The sequence below is a fragment of the Anolis sagrei genome, chromosome 2, assembly GCF_037176765.1.
Source record: "Anolis sagrei isolate rAnoSag1 chromosome 2, rAnoSag1.mat, whole genome shotgun sequence".
Taxonomy (NCBI): Eukaryota; Metazoa; Chordata; class Lepidosauria; order Squamata; family Dactyloidae; genus Anolis; species Anolis sagrei.
In genome coordinates, this window is record NC_090022.1 from 152,439,255 (window position 1) to 152,453,056 (window position 13,802).

Here is a 13,802-nt window from a genome sequence, read left to right on the forward strand (position 1 = left end):
GTTTTGTTTTGCAATAGAGCAGTGGTTCTCAACCTGGGGGTCGGGACCCCTGGAGGGGTCACGAGGGAGTGTCAAAGAGGTCACCAAAGACCATCACAGACAGTATTTTCTGTTGATCATGGGATTCTGTGTGGGAAGTTTGACCTAATTCTATCATTGGTGGGCTTCTGAATGCTCTTTGGTTGTAGGTGAACTATAAATCCCAGTAACTACAACTCCCAAATGTCAAGGTCTATTTTCCTCGAACTTCACCAGTGTTCACATTTGGGCATATTGAATATTCATGCCAAGTTTGATCCAGATCCATCATTGTTTGAATCCACAGTGCTCTCTGGGTGTAGGCAAACTACAACTCCCAAACTCAAGGACAATGCCCACCAAACCTTCGAGTATTTTCCGTTGGTCTTGGGAGTTCTGTGTGCCAAGTTTGGTCCAATTCCATCGTTGGTAGAGTTCAGAATGCTCTTTGAATGTAGGTGAACTATACATCCCAGCAACTACAACTCCCAAATGACAAAATCAATCCTCCCATAACACTCCAATAAGAATACATCCTGCATATCATATATTTACACAACAATTCCTAACAGTAGCAAAATTACAATTATGAAGTAGCAGTGAAAATAATTTAGTGGCTGGGGGTCACCACAACATGAGGAACTGTATTAAGGGGTCGCGGCATTAGAAACGTTGGGAACCACTGCAATAGAGTCATTCAGTTTTCCTAGCAAACTGGAGGTTGTTTGGCAAGTCACTCTCTCTCAACCTCAGGAGAAGGCCCTTCCGCACAGAATATCAAGGCAGATAATCCACAGTATCTGATTTGAACTGGATTATCTGAGTCCACACTGCCATATAACTCAGTTCGATGTGGATTTTATACATCTGTGTGGAAGGGGCTCCCAAGCCAACCTTGTTCAAGAAAAACCCAGTCATAAGGTCAACCTTATAGTCATCACAAGTTGGAGTTGATCTGAAGGTACGCAACCACAAGTAAATAGGATCCAAAGAAAATCCACTGGTCAGAAAGTTGTTTGTTTTTTTTTTTAGATGCTGCTTTATAACATAGTTTACATTACTCATGCAGACACATTCTCAGGTGAAGGGCCAACTGGATTTGGATTTCATTGTGAAATGTGATTCAGCAGAGGTCAAAGCAACAGAATGGAAGATTTTGAAACCAGGCCAAAGGGCTTGCTTTGCTTGATCAATAATGTCAACTTTGTCCTACAAGGGGCACGGAGAGGGGATGCGCCCATGTGATAACAGACGGGCTTTTCACTATCAAAGTAAAGGCCCTTCTGCAATATACACATAAGCACACTACACATAACCTCACAACCTCTGAGTATGCCTGCCATAGATGTGGGCAAAACGTCAGGAGAGAATGCTTCTGGAACATGACCATACAGCCCGGAAAACTCACAGCATCACTACCTTTTAAGCTCTGCACCTTTTAAGGCTGAAAAGGACAAGGATGGTAAAACCTCAAACATCCGGGCATCCCCTAGGCAACGTCCTTGCAGACAGCCAATTCTCTCATACCAGAAGCGACTTGTAGTTTCTCAAGTTGCTCCTGACACGAAATGTTTATACACACACACACACATACCTGAGATGGTGACTCAGGCCCCTTCCACACAGCTGTATGAAATCCACATTGAACCAGATAATATGGCAGTGTGGACTCAGATAATCCAGATCAAAGCAGATATTATGGATTATCTGCCTTGATATTCTAGGTTATATGGCTGCGTGGAAGGGTTCTCAGCTTGTGCCTGAAGTTGACACTATAATTGTTTTGAAGGATTTAAGCCCCTTCGACACTGCCACATAATCCAGATTATCAAAGCAGATAATTCACATTATCTGCTTTGAATGGGATTATATGAGTCTACATAGCCATATAACCCAATTTAAAACAATCTGTATTTTATATGGCAGTGTAGAAGGGGCCTTAGGCTGGATCTGCACTGCTCTATATCCCAGGATCTGATCTCAGATTATCTTTTTATCCCAGATTATCTGGCAATATAGACTCCTATAATCCAGTTCAAAGCAGATAATCTGGGATCAGATCCTGAGATATAGGGCAGTGTAGCTCCAGTGTTAGCATGGGCATGCAGAATTGTAGATAATAGCAGACCCTCTTGAAATGAAGGACTTTCAGCACAAGAATACCACGCAGTTATGCTGGAGGACCTTGAAAATGCACAGATATACCATATTTTTAGAAGTGTAAAGGAAACTGCAGGTATTTGTCCCATGCATACTAGGGTCATGCTATATTTGTATTATTATTATTATTATTATTATTATTATTATTATTATTATTAAAGGCGTTGGCCTTTAAAGCCCTAAACGGTTCCGGCCCTAGCTACCTATCTGACCGCATCTCTGCCTATGAACCCACGAGGAGTTTGAGATCTTCCGGGGAGACCCTGCTCTCGATCCCACCTGCTTCTCAAGCTCGGCTGGCGGGGACGAGAGATAGGGCCTTCTCGGTGGTGGCTCCTCGGCTGTGGAACGCCCTTCCTACGGACATTAGACTAGCACCATCTCTAATGGTATTCCGCAAAAAGGTGAAGACCTGGCTGTTTGTGCAGGCGTTTGAGTAATTTAGTGCAATCTGGTAATGGAACATAGGAATGGAACAATGGACGACGAACCTGGACTACGCTTGGATGATGAGAAGATTGGGTACGGTTGTTTTTTGTAATAATTGTGCATTGTAATTGCTTATTGGTAATTTATGGATAATGTGTTAAGTCAATTGTTATATGTTGTATGGAACCACTGCTGTTTCTACTGTTTTTACTGTTTGTGAACCGCCGTGAGTCGCCTTCGGGCTTGAGATACAGCGGTATATAAGCAAAGTAAATAAATAAATAAATAAATAAATTATTATTATTATTATTATTATTATTATTTATTATTATTATTTCCTTCTGTCTGTTGGGTCATAAAACATGGAAACAAACAAGCTCCAGGTTCCTTCTACGCATATCAAAGCAGATAATCCAAATTATCTACTTTACACTGGATTATATGAGTCTATGCTGGCATATAATCCAGTGCAAAGAAGATAATCTGGTTTTTATATGGCAGTTTAGAAGGGGGCTACAACAGAGCTGTATAAAATCCTCAATTAATTGGATTATACTTACTTAGGCGATCCCTCATAGTCCAAGGATGATGGTCCTCCAAGGTCAGTGTTCTGGTGGTGGGTCCGTAGATGACTATGGTGCCCTATTCTTGATCTGCATCTTCTCCCATAGTGAGGGCATTGGTTTCCAGGTGGAAGGCGGTCCCGGTCTGGGTTGGCTTGACACACCTTCCTCTTGGCATGTTTCTCTCTTTTGCCCTCCATCCGTTGCTTCTTCAAATTCTACAGCACTGCTGGTCACAGCTGACCTCCAGCTGGAGAGCTCAAGGGCCAGGGCTTCCCAGTTCTTGGTGTCTATGCCAGAGTTTTTAAGGTTGGCTTTGAGCCCATCTTTAAATCTCTTTTCCTGTCCTCCAACATTTGGTTTTCCTTTCTTGAGTTTATATGGCAGTGTGGACTCTTGATAATGCAATTCAAAGCAGATATTGTGGATTATCGGCCTTGATATTCTGGGTTATATGGCAGTGTAGAAGGAACCTGGAGCTTGTTTGTTTCCATTTTTATGACTCAACAGGCAGAAGGAAAGACAGAGTTTACCTCTATCAGGGTATTATTATTATTATTATTATTATTATTATTATTATTATTATTAGAAACACAACAAGATGAGTCCACAGCAGACAAGATCACTCTGCTGGCTATTGTAGTGGATCACACATCGAACACTTCCCAAGTGTCTAGGACTGTGTGATGTATTGGCGAATAATGTGTGCAGATCCCAGTAAGGTAGCCTTTTGCAGCTTTTTTTTTAGTGTCAGAAGCGACTTGAGAAACTGCAAGTCGCTTCTGGTGTGAGAGTATTGGTCATCTGCAAGGACGTTGCCCAGGGGATGCTCGGATGATTTGATGTTTTTATCATCCTTGTGGGAGGCTTCTCTCATGTCCCCGCATGAGGAGCTGGAGCAGATAGAGGGAGCTCATCCACCTCTCCCCGGATTCAAACCTGCAACCTGTCGGTCTTCAGTCCTGCCAGAACAGAAGTTTAACCCACTGCGCCACCAGGGGCTCCGCCTTTTGCAACTGGCAGATGGTAATCAGTCCTGATTGTGTTTAAGTGCAGGCCAAGGTCTTTAGGCACTGTACCACTGGGACTACCTTTACTGGCTTGTGCCAGAGTCTTTGCATTATTATCATCATCATCATCATCATCATCATCGTCATCATCATCGTCATCATCATCCAAATATAGCATAATCCGATACCAGAATATGTGCTTTCAACTGGATTATAGGAGGGCCCTCAGTCTCTTCCCTAATGGGTGCAAGAATAACCAGCCGATAGTTGTACAAATACTCCTGGCCAGTACAAACCAGATGGTGGAAGGTGCAAGTAAGGGAAGAGGGAAAGACATTTTAGATCCGAACACTCTCCAGAAGGCACTTTCTTGACTATTGGGCTGCAAGGTCATTTAACTACATTTCTGGATGATAAAAGAGAATTACTTTTTTTAAAAGACACGGCATTTTATCAGCCTCCAATTGCCATTCTGTGAAGCAATCACTTGGAGACACTGGTCTGAGCACGTTTAAGAAGAAAGAATTAGATAATTGTATTGCTGGAATAACACAGAGGGCACGCAGAAAGGGCAGCAAGAAACCCTTCTATCTGTGAAAGGAAAAGAAACTTTACAAAGATAGGCCTCCTTTGCTGTACAAAGGGGATAAATGGGAAAGGCGACATACGAGAACATTATAAAATATGATAAAAACACAGTCGGCGAGGAAAAGTATTCAAAAGGTTCATCTGAAACCCAGGCTGAAAAACAGCAAGAAAGAAGATGAGGCAAATTCTTGACATAGAATATATATGTCATTTTTTTCAGCCTTACAGAATGAAGCACCCACCTCAGACAGTTGATTTGGGGTGTCATTTATTTCTTTATCGCATCAGAAGGGAATTCGGGGTACAGTTATAATATATTTAACAACACAAACAATGTGAAGAACTTGGCATTATGCTAAATGTCCTTTGACCACTTGGAGTGCCTCTGATGTCGCTGTAAGAAGGTCCTCCATTGTGCACGTGGCAGGGCTCAAGCTGCATTGTAGTAAGTGGACTGTGGTTGCTCTTATCCGCACTCACACTTTGTAGCCCCGTTTCTGAAGATTGCCTCTGCATCTCTTGGTGTGGTCTGTTCAGCACTTTCCAAGTTGCCCAGTCTTCTGTGTGCCCAAGGGGGAGTCTCATCCGAAATCAGCCATGAATTGAGGTTCCGTTTTTTTGTCTGCCACTTTTGGACTCTTGCTTGCTGAGGTGTTCCTGCAAGTATCTCCGTTGATCTTAGGAAGCTATTTCTTGATTTAAGGCATTGGCTTGCTGGCTGATATCCAAACAGGGGATGTCAATGCCTTGATCCTTTCATTACTGGCTGCTACTTCCTAGCGGATGTCAGGTGATGCAATACCAGCGAAACAGTGTAATTTCTCCAGTAGTGTAGGGTGCAGACAGCCCGTGATAATGTGACATGTCTCATTAAGAGCCACATCCACTATTTTAGCATGGTGAGATGTGTTCCACACTGGGCATGCATATTCAGTAGTAGAGTAGCACAGCACAAGGGCAGATGTCTTCACTGTGTCTGGTTGTGATCCCCAGGTTGTGCCAGTCAGCTTTTGTATGATATTGTTTCTAGCGCCCACTTTTTGCTTGATATTCAGCCAGTGCTTCTTGTAGGTCAGCACGGTCCAGGGTGACTCCCAGGTATTTGGGTGTGCTGCAATGCTCCAGTGGTATTCCTTCCCAGGTGATCCTCAGAGCTCGGGATGCTTGTCTGTTCTTAAGATGAAAAGCACATGTCTGTGTTTTAGATAGGTTAGGAATCAGCTGGTTTTCCCTGTAATAGGCAGTGAGAGCACCTAGAGCTTCGGAGAGCTTCTGTTCAACCATCTCAAAGCTCCCTGCTTGAGTGGTAATGGCACGATCATCAGCATAGATGAAACTGAGGACAAGGACTATCAATAGCAGATCATACACTTCCGCTTCCAGGCGTCACATGGAACAGCTCTGCTGGGGGGGGGGGGGGAGGAGAAGCAGGAGTCAGGAGGCTTGTTGTTGCTCCTTTCATAGGTAGTCTGCCTCTCCCCTCCTGACACCCCTGTTGCCTCAGCACTATAAGAGGGTTTTGCGAGACCAGTTGCTCTTCTTGCAATGCTGTCGTAATGGTGAGGTTGCGGACCATAATTTAAATCTTAGGGACCACTGGTGGTCCACGGACCATAGGTTGGAAACCACTGATTTAGATGGAGAGGAGGAGGCAGATGGTCATCTTGATAATACTGTTTCTTTTAAAGATTCCAAGGAACCAGGGGTTGTGGAAGAGAGGGGGCTTCCTCTCCAACAGGAGAAAGCAGATGCTGAAGACTTGTTGCTATTGTTCTTTGAATTATGAATTAACAAGGAGGGATTGTGCCACTGCCAGCAGTTATTAAGTAGGAGATGCTGACTTAATTAGGCACCTGTGTTTGGAGGCAGCTGGCTATAAGTCTCCTTGTCACTCCTTGGCAGCTTTGTTGATTTTAACCCTCCTTCTTGATAACTGGCTGTACTTTGGGTTTTTTTTCATCGACTACGATTTGCAACTTTTCTTGCTGGCTTTCTTTATCTGGACTATTCACTTGCCGAACTTCTGGACCAGCTGACAACAACTCAATTGTTTCTTCTTTCATCCTGAATACTCCGTGACTGATCTGGACTGAATTACCTCTTTGACAACTGTAACACTCCAACACTCTGGTTCCTAGATCATTTGCTGGTTGAAATATAGGAAAGCCATGTCCATGAGATGGAGAATCCAATCCAGACTTTGGCTAGTCTGAAATTAGTTATCCAAGATGCCAAGTATAACGAAGCCAGGATGTATGATTATAACTCCAGAATACAAATCCCACAACTACCAATCTGATGGGATATGCTTCTTGGCACGGAGCGTTTAGATGTATGTTGAGGTAACGTGTATACTCTGGTAGAGTTGCTGCCACCACCCAAAATAATTTGGGAATATTAAATAATGGTTCCCTGAGGTAAACTTATTTCCTGCCCACCAGCTCTCCCTTGGGCTCTTTGAGATGACTGTGATGTAACGATGTTAAAACTGCTAGAATGATTATTACAGGAAGAAAACACTACTGAGGCTTCTTTAAAAGTTGAAATAGATAACAGATTTATTGATAAGAACAAACAATCTTCTACAACGAGGCACACAAGCTTAATTGGTTACTAGGGTACAATAATCTTAATAGTTACTTCAAACTGATTACTTGGCTGACATATGAGTAAAACTCCTCACTCTACAATAAATCCAGTAGCAGTGAGTTCCACAGACTAACCTAACCAGGTTGTCCCTAGAGCAATTAGCTACACTCTAAGCAGAGTCCTCTGTAAACTAATATACCCTAACCCAGAGAGCAAACCCACTTGTGTAAAAACTCACACAAGCACCCAGGCGTCTACTTTGACCCTTCTGGCCAAATAATGCAGAATCGCCTGTCACGAATGCTCTCTGACAGAAAAATCCCAGCTCACCAAAAATCTACTTCTCTTCTCTGTTCCCCAAAATCAATCTCCTGCTTTCTGTCAAGTTGACACTTTTCCCACTCAGTGCTTAACTCCTCCCAACTGTCCTAACCAATCCAGAGAGAGCTCTAGCTTCTCCCCTCTTCTCCTCTTACACTCCCAAGATGTCTGCTTCCTTTGCCTACACTCCCAAAATGGAGGCCTGCCTACAGATATCTCAGGCTCCTACTTCGGCCTATGAGGTAAGAATCATTACACCAAGCCTATTTAGGAGTGCAGTGCAGCACCTAGGAGAGCTCCTTAAAAGTCTGGTTTAAAACAGTGGTTCTCAACCTTTGGGTCCACAGATGTTTTGGCCTTCAACTCCCAGAAATCCTAACAGATGGTAAACTGGCTGGGATTTCTGGGACTTGTAGACCAAAACACCTAGGGACCCACAGGTTGAGAACCACTGAGTTAAAACCTACTCTGGATTCACAGCTCCATCTACCCCTTTTGCATGTTCTTGCTCTTTATTTACTTCCTTCTCTCTCTCTCTCTCTTCCTCTCTCTCCACATGTCCTCTCTCTCACACATGTTCCCAGCCTTGGGCTCTCCATGTTTGTCACCAGATGCATGGCCATCCATTGGCAAACTGCATTTGTCCATGGCACAGTAGAAGATTTGCCCATACTGTTGATACCACAGAACTGTAGTATACGAAAGGCACACATTACCTGGAATACCTGGAATTGTGGATAAAAGTGAACCCTATATTTTGACTCTACCTGGGCCAGAAGCATACTATAGAATCATATTGGAGGACCTTGAGAAGCCAACAAATATTTCCTGGGGAAACCTGCGGATATTGAATCCATGGGTAAGGGAGCCATGCTGTATTGCTTTTTGACTCTTTTAGCCACTGTATTATATTCAAGACCAAGAATAGTGGCGGCGGCAGTTGGAGAACAAGACATTTTCTTGCCTTGTTTAAAATAACATAGATGTTCACCATATATTGTTATTGAATTGGACTAAATTTTCTCTAGCCGAATTTCTGCATTTCACGTAAGTCTTAAAGGTATAGGAGTCCTCAAAGGAAATAAAAAGGTTGTTAATTTTTCCCTTATTCCTTCTCCATTCTTATATTCATTAAAGTAGGTTACAGCGTATCTGTCTCTCCAGAGAAGTCATTTTATTTTTTTGAAAACGGAATTAATCTAAATTGAACTTTTGATTTCCCTTTTCAGTCCTGCCTTACATTTCTATCCTACCTGGAGCCTGTTACCCTGTGCGTTCAGTAATAAGTCCTGCTAAATTCAATGTGTTTGACAGTTAAGTATATAAAGATTCCAGCTGTTTAATCCATTTCTCTTTCTTTGCAACCATATAATTTGGAGCGTCTTTTTGACCCCAATCTTTGTCACCCTGATTTCTTGTCATTTCCAGTCTTCAAAATCTCATTCTTTTCTCGCAGCTGATTTCACTGGATTGCATCAAGCCTCTGTTCAATTCTTTTTCGTACATGTTAGATTATTGTAATGCTTTTCCGCCTAGTCTTCCTAGTGCTTATCTTCAAAGGAGCTCCTTTAGTTTTCCTTCTTTCTCATTTTACTAAGACTCTTCCGCTACATCGGCTTCCATTTTCCTATAGAATTACATTTAAACCTCATATATGTCTGCTTTGCTGCCTTCGTCTCCTGTTCGTTTCTCTATTTATGTCCCTCCCTCCTTTTTTTGCCTTTCACATTTTTTTGCTAAGCCAAAAATCGCATCTGTTATTGTAATTCTGTCTCTCTAGCATCTCTTTATATCCATCAATGTGTCTTGGTTGTAAAACAGTATATATTTCCTCAGAGCTAATCAACTTCTGTTTTCTCTCTCCTTTAAAATGCTTTTAATTAGACACACATACATAAACCACAAAAAACATTTTTAGCTATATAACACACATGTCAAGCTTAAAACTGATAATTAAGGTAGAGGTTTCCCCTTGACATTAAGTCTAGTTGAATCTGACTCTGGGGGTGGCACTCATCTCGATTTCTAAGCTGAAGAGCTGGCATTGTCCATAGACGTCTCCAAGGTCATGTGGCCGGCATGACTACATGACGTGCCATTACCTTCCCGCTGGAGAAGTAGCTATCGAGATACTCACACTTGCATGTTTTTGAACTGCTAGGTTGGCAGAAGCTGGGGCTAACAGCGGGAGCTCACCCCAACCCACAAATATGAACTGCCGACCTTCCGGTCAGCAAGTTCTGCAGCTTAGCTGTTTAACCCACTATCTTATACTATATGCTTCCGAGACATATTTCCTCGAACACTAACCATATTACTTTGGCTATTTCTCAAGCTTGCTAACATATATGTGCTTCTGCTCAACATGATCTCTATTGCACTATAACGGATGATCAGCTCCAATTTGATCTGCTTTCATATCTCACAAGTTGCCAGTCTTGTTTAAACTGTTCTGTTTTTCTATTCTGGATTGAAATGGTCAGACTATTTCAGTTAAGTCATATGTCTTCAACACCCAATCTTCTTTTGATGGGATCTATTTTAACACTTGTGATGCCCTTTTATCCATTAGGATCCAGCCTCAAAGCACTTTTATGCGCTGTTATGTATTGCGCAGCAATTATTGCTGTTCTTGTAATATTTCTTGTTGTGTTATCTAAATGTAAGAATTGGCCAGGACTAGAAGATCGAAACACAGAAGGAGTTGGTGAAATGGTACTTATACAGCTGGGGGAAGTATGCCAACTAATCTATATAGACTAATATTAAAGACACTGTACCCCAGGCTTTTGGTATCTGACGAAGCTTGATTCTAGGTGTTGGAAATAGAAACCGTCTTCAAGCGTCCCATACTAGTTAATTGTCATGTATGTAATTTGGATTGCTTACTTATTGTATATATGTGTGTTGGTATGCTGTTTTCCTTAACTCTATAACTTTATTTATACCCTGCCACCATCTCCCCACGCCCAGTTAAACCCTTGTGCCGGCAGGACTGAAGGCTGACAGGTTGCAGGTTCAAATCCAGGGAGAGCGTGGATGAGCTTCCTCTACCAGCTCCCCATGCGAGGACATGAGAGAAGCCTCCCACAAGGATGGTAAAACATCAACTCGGGGCAGCTTACATGATGCCAAGCCCGGACAACATATTACAGCAAGATACAACCAAAACATAAGCAACAAGCAATAGCATCAAAATTACATTAAAAAAACATGAATACAATAACGAAATAACATTGCAATAAACACAATCACAGTGACAGTGGACGGGCCACATGTGCAGGATAAAATGTTTAAAAAATCGAATGAGATAAGAATGGGAGCAAGTTATTTGCAGGAAGCTCATAAAGAAACACAGGGTTGTGAAACAAAATTCCCATTAGGGAGGTGTGTACTCCAGTGACAGAAGATCATGCTTCCAAAAGTTTGTGGAGATTCCTGAATTTCCCAAAAGGTTATGAATGCCTTTTTCCAAAACCCCCTTGGGCAGGGGCGGCTCAACCCATTACGCAAAGTAAGCATTTGCAGTATAGTTGATTTTGCCCAGGGGCGCTCTTGAGGCGCTCTTGGGGGAAAATAGACCTTGACATAAGCGAGTTGTCGTTACTGGGATGTATAGTTCATCTACAATCAAAGAGCATTCTGAACTCCACCAATGATGGAATTGAACCAAATATGGCACACAGAACTCCCACGATGACCAGAAAATATATATCAGTGATTGGTTGGGGGGGGGGGGGTTGTGCAAAATACTGTTTACTTACCATTGAAAATTACCTAGGGCCGCTTCTGCCCTTGGGCGTACAAAACCATAGAAGCACAAAAAGTAAAATGGCATCCTTTATATAAAATGGAGAACAACTCAAATGAGTGCTCGATAGAGGCTGAGATCTGTGAAAAGATGGGAGCTGCAACAAGATATGCCTAAGCATCAGCATAGTGCCCACCATACAGCAAAGTCCAGGTTTTGTTTTTGGAACCCACCCACCCCCACACACTCAATATTTTTGAGCCAGTGGTTGGTTGGATCTATAGATGCAGAAGCCAAGGATGTGGAAGGATGACTATATACGAGCAGGACCAGAAGAACCCTATTTGGAATTAATATCTGAGCCATCTTACCCAAATCCACACTTAGCACTGAAGTAAGAGCTGCCAGCATGGAATAAATCTGTTGAATAATTTTCTGGAGGAATGCACTGTCTGTGTGTCTGTTTCCTGTTCATTGACTGAATAGGTATTTAGATTTTGTCTCTGAAAAATTCGGTCTTCACAAACACTCTAGTGCAACTAGTGTTTGCTAAGTAATTTTCACTCTGTGGATTGCAAAGTATTCCCAGAGAATATTCAAGTATAGCTTGGCTAGCCATGACTGGTCACAGGCTCCCTGTGGCATATTGCTGCTCAGCGTTTGGCTGCATTGCTAAGTGATTTTTCGCTGGAAACAAATTTATACGAGCATGACTGTTTCCTCAGAAATCTGAGGCAGGCAACTTGCAAATCCCAATGTCACGCATATTTGCCCGACTAAGAATGAACTGCATGAATGTTTGCAGAAAGTGAATACCGCTGGGATATAAACATAGACTGTGATCCTTTATACAGCCACTGTGGAGAAGAGAAGAGTAGAGGCCAATGTCGGACTTGGACTGCGCAGGCACACATCCAGTCTCCACACAGCCATTAAGCTTATGAAGTGACTCTGAGCCAGTTCCCATCTTTTATCCTAACCTACCGCATAGTATTGTTGAGAGACTCACTATTACAGTAGACCAGCGCTTTCCAAAGAGTTCATGTTGGTAACACACTTCTTAGACATGCCTCGTTTTGCTACACAGTCCATTCAGATTTACTAGCAAACCGGAGGTTAATCAAATACCTTATAAAAGATACGTACATATACATAAATTGTAATGATGAAATATATGGGGACACAACATATGAAAAACTTCCGTTTAGATTTTTAAATATATATACGTATTTTTGTTCATTTCACATTGACTCAGAGGTCCTCCTTATATCCGCAAGATACACCTACACACTCGGTGGTGCAATGGGCAGGACTTGTGCCGGCAGGACTGAAGGCTGACAGAACGCAGGATCAAATCCAGGGAGAGCACAGATGAGCTCCCTCTGTCAGCTCCAGCTCCCCATGCGGTGACATGAGAGAACAAGATGAATAAAGGGTTAACTCCACATGGGACAATCATAAGGTAACTTAAAACAATACATTATAAAAGGAGATTTTGCTGGCTGCAGTCATCTCTTGGAATCTTTGAAAGTCTTTTGCCTCTGGTGTAAAGCGATGGATTATATCAGTGGCTCTCAACCTTTCTAATGCCGCGACCCCTAAATACAGTTCCTCAGGTTGTGGTGACCCCCAACCATAAAATTATTTTTGTTGCTAATTCATAACTGTAATTTTTCTACTGTCTCTTTTAAATGGTCTTTTAACTTATGATTATGTTTTAGATGATGTTTATCTGTCTTTTTAATTGTTGTTGGCATCTAATGGTTACCGGTTATAAGCCGCCCTGAGTCCTCCTCCGAGGTGTGAGAAGGAAGGGATATAAATGTCTAAAATAAATAAATACTGTTGTGAATTGTAATGTAAATCTCTAATAATTCAGTCAGACATTCCGGGGGAGGGGAGGGGAGAGGAGGGGAAGGGGCCGAAGGAGGATGTGGTGACCCCTCAGAAACAGCTGAATGACCCCCATGGGGGTAGCGACCCCCAGGTTGAGAAACGCTGGATTATATGGTGTTGCTTACAAACTATCTTAATCTTCTCTCCTGTGAAGCTAAGGCTGGCCAAAAGCTTCTGTTGTCCTTTGGACTGCTGGCATAAAAATACTGCTAAATGCAACAGGTGCTAAGAATGCCTGTTTGGATTGCTTGGGCCTAGGATTCCAGACAATATCCAGGCCTCTGTAGCCTGCTGCAGAAAGAAGAGGAGTCCAGCAAGATTTCCTACAGGGAAATGGAATAGACCAACTAAGACTGGCATCTGGGGAGATGTTAAGCTCCACCCAAAAACTAATACAAAGGAAGGTCTCTACACTATTAGGAAGGCCTATAAATAGGGGGAACTGAAGCAAAGGAGAGGAAAAGGCAGAGCTAAGAC